Source organism: Neomonachus schauinslandi, chromosome 3 (assembly GCF_002201575.2).
Source record: "Neomonachus schauinslandi chromosome 3, ASM220157v2, whole genome shotgun sequence".
In the NCBI taxonomy this organism is placed as follows: Eukaryota; Metazoa; Chordata; class Mammalia; order Carnivora; family Phocidae; genus Neomonachus; species Neomonachus schauinslandi.
The window spans coordinates 103,317,479-103,329,615 of record NC_058405.1 but is presented as its reverse complement, the minus strand read 5'-3'; the positions used below and the strand labels follow the sequence as shown (position 1 = coordinate 103,329,615).

Here is a 12,137-nt window from a genome sequence, read left to right as displayed (position 1 = left end):
GAACAGATTTAGTGTGGGAGAAGGATGATCAAGAGATCAGTTGTGGAGAGGCTACATTTTAGGAACATTTGAGCTATTTAAAGCAGATGTAGAGAATAGGCAGCAGGCTCTCATGTCTGAAGTCTGTACTGGGCATGAACATTCAGGAAGCACCAAATCTGTATGATTTCATAGCTATGGGAAAGGATGAGATCATTGAAAGAGTGTGTAGAGAAGAGGGTGGAAAAATTAGCCCTAAAGATACCCAATATTTGAAGGTAGAGGAGCTATTAAAAGAATAAAAAGTTCTTAAGAGTGACAAAAATAGAAAATGATATTGTCTGTATGGCACAATTTTATACTTCAATAGAAATTTTAATTTTCTACTTTTTCTTACCTAGTTGTATTATTTTTCTAATGAGATGAACATTTCTAGGTAGAGATTATGATTCTTCCTCCTTTGGTGCTTTATATTGCCAGAGTCCAAGAAATATTTTTGATTGATTTGAGAAAAAGAGATGATAAAATAAAGATTCTAACTTACATCAGAACACTGAAAGTCATTTTTCCTTACATATCAAATGCTTATGGTCTTTAATGGACCATTAAAAAGGTTTTATCTCATCTCTTTGCATAAGCGAGAAGGAAACTTTTCATAGCAAAACCATTTTATTCCTTGTCTACTTAAATCAGATATCTTATTTGTTAGTCGATTAGGGCCATTCAATTGCAATAAAGACTCTAAATCAGAGGTTGACAAAATAGGCAAGTATCTGATTATGTTTCTGGACTTATTCAATGGCTAATCAAAACTATAATCTTTACTTGATTACGTGTAAGAGGGGTAACGCTTCAGTTTTCTATCAGTTAATCATGAAATAAAAAAAAATCCGTTAAAATACTTCATAGCCTTTATACCACCTGCCCACAGGTACAGTAATTACTGAAAAGGAAAAAGAAGAGTTGGGAGAAAGATTATTTCTAAGACAATTTTAGTTTTAATACTTAAATTATGGCTGCATGATTGTCGAGACAGAGATCTACAGAGTAAATGAAAGAGTTTTGTGGAAGATGACACTTAAGTTTAAAAGTAAGAAACATAGGTAGTTGTGTTTATCATCTGACTGTGGTGATGCTCTCACCTCTGATTTCCATGTACTTAATTGGGGAACTGGACATTCATGGGATGAGCCTTTTGACCAAACAAAAACAAAAACAGTGCCCCCCCCCCCAACAAAAATAAAAAATCTTGTTCTTTGGATAACAGCTATTGTATTGTTTTGGGTGGATTCATATAAATATTTATTTATGTATTTATTTGCGAGAAAGAAAGAGCTTGAGTCGGGGGTTGAGGGGCAGAGGCAGAGGTAGAGAGACAATCTCCAGCAGATTCCCAGCTGAGCGCTGAGCCTGATGAGGGGCTCAATCTCATGACCCTGAGATCGCGACCCGAGCTGAAATCAAGATTCTGATGCTTGGCCCACTGAGCCACCCAGGCACGTCTTTATTGAAGGTTTTTGAACAGTGCATGTACAGCTTCCAAAAAGCATGTATGTATATATTCATCCTTTCATTCATTCAACAGATATTTATAGAAGATTTATAAGTATTGATATATGCATAAGTATATATGTATATACACATGTCATGCCATGTATTATATATGAAACACATATATGTGTATGTGCAATGTATTACATATGTAGTATGTACATATATGTACATGTAATATATTATAATTATAGGATACATGTGTGTGCATTCATACACACATACGTTCCCTAGGATAACCAGAAACTACTAAAAATGATTTTCAGTTAGATTATCTGCACACCAAAGATTTTTTAGGGAGACAGCTTAAATAATTTTTTCCTCTATTTTATTTTTTCAATCTTATAATTTTATTTACTTATTTTTCTTTCTCCAAATTTTTATTTAAATTCCAGTTAGTTAACACAGTGTAGTGTTAGTTTCAGATGTAGAATTTAGTGATTCATCACTTACATACTTACCTTCCTTTCTTTTTTCCCCTGTCTCTCCTCCTTTCATTTCCAAATTTCCCAATGATACATGATATAAGACGTTATTGTCTAATTTACAGAATATGCCTCTACTTTTTCATTTTAAATATGAATTTAAAAAATATTTGCTATAATAGGGATATCATAGTGGTTCTGGATCCAGAATATCTGAGTACAACTTCCTAACTGATGAACAAGTTTTTCTGAGTCTTTGTGACTCAGTTTCCTTGTCTGCAAAATAGAGATAATAATAGCACTGATTCTGAAGGGTTGTGAAGACTAATGAGTCTTTTTTCCAGTGCTACCCAGGGAAGGGTCTGTATGGCATTGTTGCATTGTTTTGCGTTTCCGTCGTAGCTTAAAGGGAAATTTTCACAATGTCTGGAGCCCTTGATGTCCTACAAATGAAAGAGGAGGATGTTCTCAAATGCCTTCCAGCAGGAACCCCCTTAGGTGGCACCATCCTTGATTTCCAAATGGAACAGTACATTTACAAAAGGAAAGATGATGGCATCTACACCATATATCTGAAGAGAACCAGGGAGAAGCTTCTGTTGGCAGCTCCAGCCATTGTTGCACTGAAAACCCAGATGATGTCAGTGTCATATCATCCAAGGATACTGGCCAGCGAGCTGTGCTGAAGTTTGCTGCTGCTACTAGAACCACTCCTATTGCTGGCCACTTTATTCCTGGAACCTTTACTAACCAGATCCAGGCAGCCTTCCTGGAGTGGGGACTCTGGTGGTTCCTGATCCCAGAGCTGACCACCAGCCTCTCACAGAGGTGTCCTATGTTAACATGCCTACCATTGCTGTGTAACATACTGTCCTCTGTGCTATGTGGACATTGCCATCCCTTGCAACAACAAGGAAGCTCACTCAGTGGGTCTGATGTGGTGGATGCTGGCCTGGGAAGTTCTGCACATGTGTGGCACCACCCATGGGAGGTCATGCCTGATTTCTACTTCTACAGAGATCCTGAAGAAATTGAAAAGGAAGAGCAGGCTGCTGCTGAAAAGGCTCTGACCAAGGAGGAATTTCAGGGTGAAATGGATTACTCCAGCTCCTGAATTCACTGCTATTCAACCTGAAGTCACAGACTGGTCTGAAAGTATGTAGGTGTCCTCTATGCCTATTCAGCTGTTCCCTACTGAAGACTGGAGTGCCCAGCCGGCCACTGAAGACTGGTCTGCAGCTCCCACTCCTCAGGCCCCTGAATGGGTAGGAATAACCACTGAGTGGTCTTCAGGTGCTCTTCCATAGAAACAAACAAAATGGAAATAAGGTTGATGGAAAATAAACAGTTTCTAAAAACAAAACAAACAACAACAACAAAACACATATGAAGTGACTAGAACAGAAACTAAGGGCTCAGTGCACCAATACATGTTAGCTATTTCTATTTTCCTTCCAATCTCTCTTGTTAAAGATCTTTTTTTGTTGTCATTTTAAACTATGTAATTTGGGTTCAAATTTATTAATTGTTCTAGTGAATCTCTGTTTCCTTTTTACCTGCTATGTATTCTTTCCTTTGGAAAAATTCTGTCTTAAAAGAGCCAGTTTTCCTACTTATAAATTCATCCAATTATCACTTTGCCTAAAATAAAACCCCCTTGAGAGTTTTTATATTCATTTAATAGCTCCTAATTTTTGCCATATTTTAAAGTATATACAATCTTTTAAATTAATGTACCTAAATATTTACTATGACAAATAGCTGTGGAAAATTTTTTTAAAAATCACATTTATAGCATTTTGTGCTTTAGGAGACTGTCTTATATCCCTTCGGTGATTCTTCCTATTTTTGTCCATTTTCATGACTTAAAAACACTTTTTTCTAAAAAAACATTGCATTAATATAGCATATTTCTAATATTAACTACCAATTATGTGAAATATTTCATATAAAATATATAGTTTCTAAGATGCTTGAGTTACATAATTTATTATATAGCTTTCACAAAATAATACAAAATAGAGTATTACAACTCTCTTTGAAGCACTAGTGCAATTTAGTCTATAAATCTGAGCATAAATACTCTCTCTAAATTATTGCACATTATAATCCCGTATTATTTTATGAATTAGAGATCTTTTTAAAAATCGAAGTTTAATGAAATTGTAATCCATTTCTCACTTCTTTGATATCTTTGATTAATGTCAATTTCTCACTAAACAGAGGCTAGTATTTGGTTGATTTATAAGCATTTAATGTATACACCAGACGTACAGAACATAGAAAATTAGCATTAATTTTCAAAAACTAATCACAGAAGATAGAAAAAAAAGATGACAGGAAAAATACTGGTCTCTAAAATGACCACAAAAAAGACATTGAATTTAAGAAGAGTTATGTGTTAGACAATGAGACGTAGTTTAGCTTTTAAAACAGTTTATTTTGAGAGCTATGCTTAGAAATAGACTTTTTCAAAACCAAATATTCAAAGAATGTTTTACTGAAATTTGTTTGTGACCAATTCAGGTATTCATTAGAAGGTGAGATCCTTGAGGATAGGATTTTTGTCTGTTTTGTGCCCTACTATTTCTCCAGCACCCAGAAGAGGATCTGAAGCATAGCAACGGCTCATAGACATTTATTGAATGAATGAATACATGAAATTATTAATAATCATATTGACATTTTTTCAGGCCAGACTTATTGGAGCAAACTTAAATGCAATAGAACTTTGGGATCTCGATGATACAGTGGTCTGAATATTAATGCTGATCCAAAAAAATGCATAAGGAAAACTTTGATCCTGTCCTTCATTAATCCCTGAGCAGATGCAGGATATATTCCAGTTAGGTTTGTGTCCTTGTAAGGTGAGATTTTTATGAAAATGCTGTCTTATAAAACCCTACCTCTACTGTTAAGGCATAGGGGTTGGTTTTAAACTAACAACACAAACGAAGTCCAGGGGCTAGAGAGGAAACTCGTTGCCCCTTGTAGCTGTCAAAGTCTAAATGAGAGAATTAACCTTTAAAGAAGATTTATTATACTTTAAGCATCCATTCTTCCACATAGTCTTAAACCTATTCCTTTATTAATTACGCCAGCATAGAGCTAACCCCTGTAACTGTGAACTAGCTTCACCTCTTTGGTAGAATTGAGGTTTATCATGATGACATTGGCTTATATCTAAGAGTACTACAAGAAATGGCCCTAAAATATTGTAACTGTGTTTTTGGTATGTTTGTTATTGCTAAGTATTTTATTATATTGTATGAGGGGATTTTGTTTCAGTTTTCATGTCAGGACTAGCTGCTTTTATCTAATGGACCCTATAAATTGCTTGATGGATCAGCTGCCATGATTGCATTTTTATGTTCTCTGTTAGCTTAGAGATAAACTCCTAGACCACCTATTGCAATGCAATTATTTTGATCTCACTGTATACTTGTGTGTGTTTGTGTGTGTGTGTGTGTGTGTGTGTGGTTTTGGCATTAGCTTTACCTCCAGCAACATTTTATGCCTTGTCCTTATTTTGCTTTCTTCTTTCTTAAACACATTAAATTATATTATTTTAATAAAATATACCTGTCCTTATAAAGCAAATTTAATCAATTTTAAAGAAGGTGGGATTATCAATTATAGATTAATCAATAAAAACAAATTAAAAAATTCTATTTTACAAATTAGGAATGAAGTAGATTAAGAGAAATGATTGGGTTATAAATGGCTTTGCAAATGGCAAGATGATTTCATCATTATTAAAAAGCACCAAATACACTATGAAGAATAGCTCTTCAAAATATCCTATGGGGAAAGAACTTTAAAATACCTCTTAATTTTGTTTATTTGCAGTTCAAACCTATTCTGATAAGGAAGGAAAGGCAATGCCAAAGAAATAAATGAATAAATAGATGGATAGCATCAATATAAGAAAGAGATAAAGATCTTTGAGGACTTTTAGCTGCCCACTATGTGATCCTCAGTGCATTCTGAGATCTTGGATATCCCTAGGGTATAAATGATGTCAGAATCAGGCACCCGAGGAACACTTTCCAGGTTGATGGGGAAGTTGGTTTTTGTTTTGTTTTTTAAAAAGATTTTATTTATTTATTTATTTATTTATTTATTTATTTATTTAGAGTGTGAGCAGGGGGAGGGGCAGAAAGAGAGGGAGAGAAGGAATCTCAAGCAGATTCCCCACTAAGCGCGAAGCCCTACCCAGGGCTGGATCTCATGACCCTGAGGTCATCACAACCTGAGCCAAAATCAAGAATCTGACATTTAATGGACTGAGCCACCCAGGCACCCTGGGAAGGTGTTGTTGAAAAGATTTGTTACAGCCACTAATGTCTGAATCTCTCTTCTGTCTATGATCATGTGTCATCACACTAGACTTCAGGTTTCTGAATTCTCATGATGTGACTCTCTTGGTCATCTCAGGAACCCTATTATTCCCCCTTAATTACCTGCCCAAATACCACCTCCCAGAATAGGGGTTCAATCTGATTACTGAAGCCTGGGCACATCCACGGATATTATCTTAACCTCATATTCTGTGCAGGACAGATGAGACTAGATATGCGGATGTTGAAAAGGCCTAAGGATCATCTGTCTGCCTGAGTCAGCAGAAGGGTCAGTCTTTCACGCCCTAAGGGAAAGCTTAGTGAGGCAGGTCGTAAATGGCCGGGGAGGTTTTTGCAGGGTTGTATTTCTTTGGGCCTGGAAGGCAGATGACCTTAAGATTCCTGAGAAGGTTCTAAGTAAGTAGTATATTACAGCTTTACTATACCAAAATCCCCTTTTCTTCCTAAGCACTCAACCAGACACTCCTCATTTACTGAACTCATAAAATTTCCACTAATGGATGGAACTAATTGTTCCCTAGTTTCAGACCTGGGTTCTGCTGCCTCTACTTTTTACTATTATAAGTAGGATTGGGGCCAAATCATTACAGATGGTGCCAAGGTGTCCAATTATGCACTTGAGAGGTCAGGGAGTGCCTTTTTTCCCCTTCTAAAACATACAAATCAATTTATATCTTAAAAAGAGTTTGGTTTGAAGTGCTACATAAAGCCATGGTGTTTTCTTCAAATTTTGCTTTCTCTCGATTTAATAAACTCTCTGGTATGAAGCTCCAGTATCATTAATAAATAATATTGATTCAATGGTCTTGGAGTCCTTATCACAGAAAACCATTTCTTTGGATTTGTTCATTTGTTAGGTTTTTTTCCTCCCAATTTTAAAGTAGAGAAGAAGGGAAAATCATTAAGAATATCAGCATTTAAGCACACCATTGCTCAAATCTTGAATTTTGACATGAAGTGGAACAGTGCTTCCAAGCAAGGAGGATGAAAGGAAGAGAAGTGGTACGAACATAATCTGAATTACCCAGAGAGCTTTGAAAAATATAATATTCATTTCCTTTATTTCTTATGATTTGAGTGAGAGAAATGAGGAAAAGAATGGTAGCAGTGAGCAAGTACTTCTTGTGTACTCCCATTTTCTGGTTGGAAAACATTTGACCCTTTGAGATAAGATATTAGCTAATTTACAGATATTGTTTGTGCTGGGCCTTGACTTGTTTGCTTTGAAATCCATTCGTGTTTACTTAGTATCACTGGATACAGAGTTTGGTGGGGGAGAAGCAATTCCATGGTTTCAAATTCCTCCAGGTAACCTTGGCGGTTGGGCTCCAATAACCTGCTGCCTCTAGGCCTCCTGCTGCGCTGCCAGTCCTCGGGTTGCATCACCATCCCATTTGGCTTTCAGCTCTTTCATCACCTGGGGAACCAATTCCCTGTATTAAGTTTCTTCTGTTTTAAATATTATTTTCCTGCTTCAAACTAAATGATATACTTTATACTTTATGATGTACTCCCAACTTCCTTAAACAAGATAGTATATTTAGTGGCTCTTACAACTAAAAGACAAAGCACTGTAGTTTGATTTGGAGGTCTAATTCTATTACCAGACATAATCTGACTGGGTGATTTCTTGTTTGTTTTGTTCCCTCTGGATTGACATCATTCTCAATTTTAGTATCACTTTATCATAATGGAAATTCCAAAAGAACAAAGAACTGACTTTCCTAGTAACTACCAGCCTCCTGGAGGCAGGCAGTCATGGTTGCTGGATCAGTTCCCCGGGTTCTGCCCACATCAGTGATGAAGTTTCTATCATCCCAGTTGCTCCACCTCCTGTTCAGTCTGTAGAGCCAGGCTCTATCCTGTCCTTTTCGAGTTTCTATGCTTTTTGACTTCATCAGAGTCAAAGATCAGAGATGCTTCTCTCTCTCTCTCTCTCTTTAAAGATTTATTTATTTATTTGAGAGAGAGAGCCGGGGGGAGGAGCAGAGGGAGAGGAAGAAAGAGAATCCTCCAGCAGACTCCCCACTGAGCATGGAGCCCAATGCGGGTCTCCATCCCAGGACTCTGAGATCATGACCCAAGCTGAAACCAAGAGTTGGACACTTAACCGACTGAGCCACCCAGGTGCCCCAGAGATGCTTCTCTTTGAAGGTGTTGACTGAGCTTGTTATGTAATTTATGAAGTTCAGACAAAAACCTTAGGAAATGAAAAGAACTGCATTTCCTAATGGTCACTACTGGCTTATAATGAACACATAACCCATAAGGCAATGAAATAAGTGAATAACCACTTTGTTTTGAAATTTAAATGGGGCCTTGTTAATTATCCATCCCTAGGTAGAAATCTAAGTTGTTTAAACCTCAGTGTAATATGCATTCACAAAAAGTCCTCAAATCTGAAAGAAAACTCTAGTTTTCTAGACTGGTAAGATTTTAGGGACCAATAAATAGCACTCTTCTCTTAGTCTCTTGAGTTCTGAGCAAATTTATGTGAATAAACTAAAGAGAAAGATAGAGAATAGAATATAATTTTTCTTATTGGAAAGGCTGGAATGGTCTTTCTGCAGCAGACACACTCACTGAGTGCTATTGCTTTATACTTCCAAGTTCCCAAACAGAATGAGATGGCTCTTAAGAACTGCTTCTAGAAAGTAAGTCTTGGTCCTGACCCATGTGTGGTTGCCCCCCTGGAACAGAAACAGAGAAAAATGCATTCATCCAGTTAATCCAGAGACAGGAGAAAGGGCTCAAGTTTAGTGTGCTCAATTTCCTTTCAGTTCCACCAATGAGATGTCAGTCTCACCTTTGGGAGTGAGTAGGAATTACCAAGTAGGTAGAGGATTTTATTTTCTGGGCTCAGGCTAGAATATTTGGAGCAGAAATGACTCCCAGAAATTGGTCTCTTTCCAAACACCTATAAAACATGTGTAATATTTTTTGATTTAAGAAAGTTTATCATTGGATAAAAGCTTCATAAATTTAATATATTAAAATGTAAAACACATAACACATGACTCCAAAAAAGTCAGCATAATGATTATCACTTGAGTCTTCGATACCAAATCTTTAGTGGACTTAGCATAAAAAAATGATTGTGGATAATAGATCAGGCCATTAGTATTATTGTCTGGTGTTTGTAAAAAGCACAAAATTGTAGAGCTTTATTCTAAAAGCATGGTATATCAATCAAAAGAAATTATTTTCCCATTAAATAGTACTTCTTCTCCCACAGGAAGTTTAATATGATTTTACATAACTAATGACACTAAAACCTACATTCATGAAGTAGAGGGGCAAGGCTATTGGTTGGGTAAGTACAACAGAAACCAGAAAGAAAGAATCTTTAAGATTCTGCTTTCTTCTGCAGGGATAATAGGCAGAGATTAAGGCACAACTCTTAAGACATTTTAATTTCTTCACAGAGATTTCTGGAAAAAAATTTTTTAAAGATTTTATTTATTTATTTGAGAGAGAGAGAGCATGAGAGGGGGGAGGGTCAGAGGGAGAAGCAGACTTCCCGCTGAGCAGGGAGCCCGATGCGGGACTCGATCCCGGGACTCCAGGACCATGACCTGAGCTGAAGGCAGTCACCCAACCAACTGAGCCACCCAGGTGCCCCTGGAAAATGTTTTAACTCCCAAGAATGATTGCCATAAAATTAAAGATGCTTGACAGGGAGGTAGAGTGTATTTTGCTGTAAGCATGCCGTCCTTCTCACATGGCTAGGGTCCCAATATTTAAGAAGCCTTAAATTAAAAAAAAAAAAAAAGTGCAGCCTGAATCTATATTTATGATTAGCTCCAATTTGCATTAGCTTTTGTGTTGTTGTTGTCAAAACTTTGTTTTGAAATAAGCTCAAACTTAGAGAAATTTCAAGAATAATACAGAGAACTGCTGTATAACTTTTACCCATTACCTTGATCATTAATGTCTTGCCCCATTTATCATCCTCTCTTTTTGTGCCTCCCTTGTCTTCATATTTACTTATATGTGCCTATATATCAATTTATATATACATAAATTTTCTGAGCCATTTGAAGGTTTCTTTACCCTGAAATACTCCAGTGCGTATTTCTTAAGAACAAGGGCATTCTCTGACATAACTGTAGTGCAGTTATCAAAACTGGAAAATTAACTTTGACACAATATTATTATCTGATCTGTGAACCTTGTTCAAATATTGCTAATTGTCCAGCTACTGTCTTTTATATAGTTGGGCTTTTAGTTCTGACTCTCAGACTTCAGACAAAAGCATAGGTACAGAAAGCAAGAGGTCCCTGTTAGTGAGACACAGGTGGCTTTTCCTATACTTGGATTGCTTGTTCTCTTACGTAAATATAAACTTTGACCTGCAAAGGGATTCCCCAAGTCTTGCTTTCAGAGAAGCTTCCCTAATACCTCTTCTAAGTCATAGTTAATGTTAAATAGCCGACAAAGACCTCTGGATTCTTTAAAGACTCTCCACCAATTTCTGACCTCCCCCATAGATGGTCTCACAGGTACTTCCCAGCAAACATTTCACCCAGTGTGAGGCTTCTGCCAGTATTTTTTCCTAATCTACTCTGATTCCCAGGTAGTGTCATTCCCTCAACATGTAATACCATACTACCAGTGTTGGTCCTTATATTTTGTTGCTTCCTATTTGATTACCCTGAGAGATTTCACTGTACTTTGTGATCCCACAACTTTGGATGAAACCTGACACTGTGCTTTCTCTTAATTCTCTTTCCCATCTGCACTGTTTCTACACTATGTTCTCTCCCTGCTAAATCCTCCCTCTCCTCTAAGACAGTCCCATTCCCATTAGAGCTCTAAGCCAGTCCTTTGGGCCTGAGATTCCTAATTCACTCTGGAGCTTTTACCACCCATACTTATCCTACCAGGATGAGGCTGATTTTATGGTGTAAACCTTCTCAGACCTGTGACACTGATCACTGGGGACCAGCCTATGCATCTCATGTAGAAAATACAGGAAAACTCACATGTCCACACACATGTGCGCACACATACACGTATACCATCTGACTAGATTTAACTGACACCTTTATAAACTGCCACCATCAGAACCTGTTATCTTATTCTTCATGTGAGGCAGGAGATGGAGTCAAGTTAGATTGTTTGTTATTGTTCAGATAGCTGGTCTAATCTTTTGCAGCTAGCCACCCCCAATCTTATGATTTATATATATTATTAATATATATAACATATATTTATAATTGAGCTGCCATATGATGACAAGCTAGAGTGAGTCAGCTAATAACAGGACAGACAGTAGAATAGCTTGTGAGTCACAGAGCTCGGAAAACTAGGTGCTCAATGCTTCTTCACTGAATAAATGATAGAATAAAGAACACTTAATTTAGGGGCACCTGGGTGGCTCAGTCGTTAAGCGTCTGCCTTTGGCTCAGGTCATGATCCCGGGGTCCTGGGATCAAGCCCCACATCAGGCTCCCTCCTCAGTGGGAAACCTGCTTCTTCCTCTCCCACTCCTCCTGCTTGTGTTCCCTCTCTTGCTGTGTCTCTCTCTGTCAAATAAATAAATAAAATCTTAAAAAAAAAGAGAACACTTAATTTAAATATGCTAGGACTAGCTCCAAGAAATTAGTTAGAGCATTTCAAACAAAGTGCCTACCTGCAATTTTGCTAAGAGTCTTTTGAATGACCCTTCCTCGGTTAGCAAATGTTCAAGAGATAAACAGAGAGTTAAGCTTTCAATGCTCATGAGAAAGCAAATTACAGTATTTTTATTAAAGTCATATAATTATGACAATTAAAAAACTAGATATGTATTGACCACTAATTACCTATATTCACATAT

General features: G+C 37.0%; 1 pseudogene; it reads left to right on the top strand.

The window, feature by feature from the left end:
* The first annotated feature begins 2,377 nt into the window (after positions 1 to 2,377).
* LOC110585702 lies at positions 2,378 to 3,025 on the top strand (annotated as a pseudogene).
* Positions 3,026 to 12,137: the final 9,112 nt, after the last annotated feature.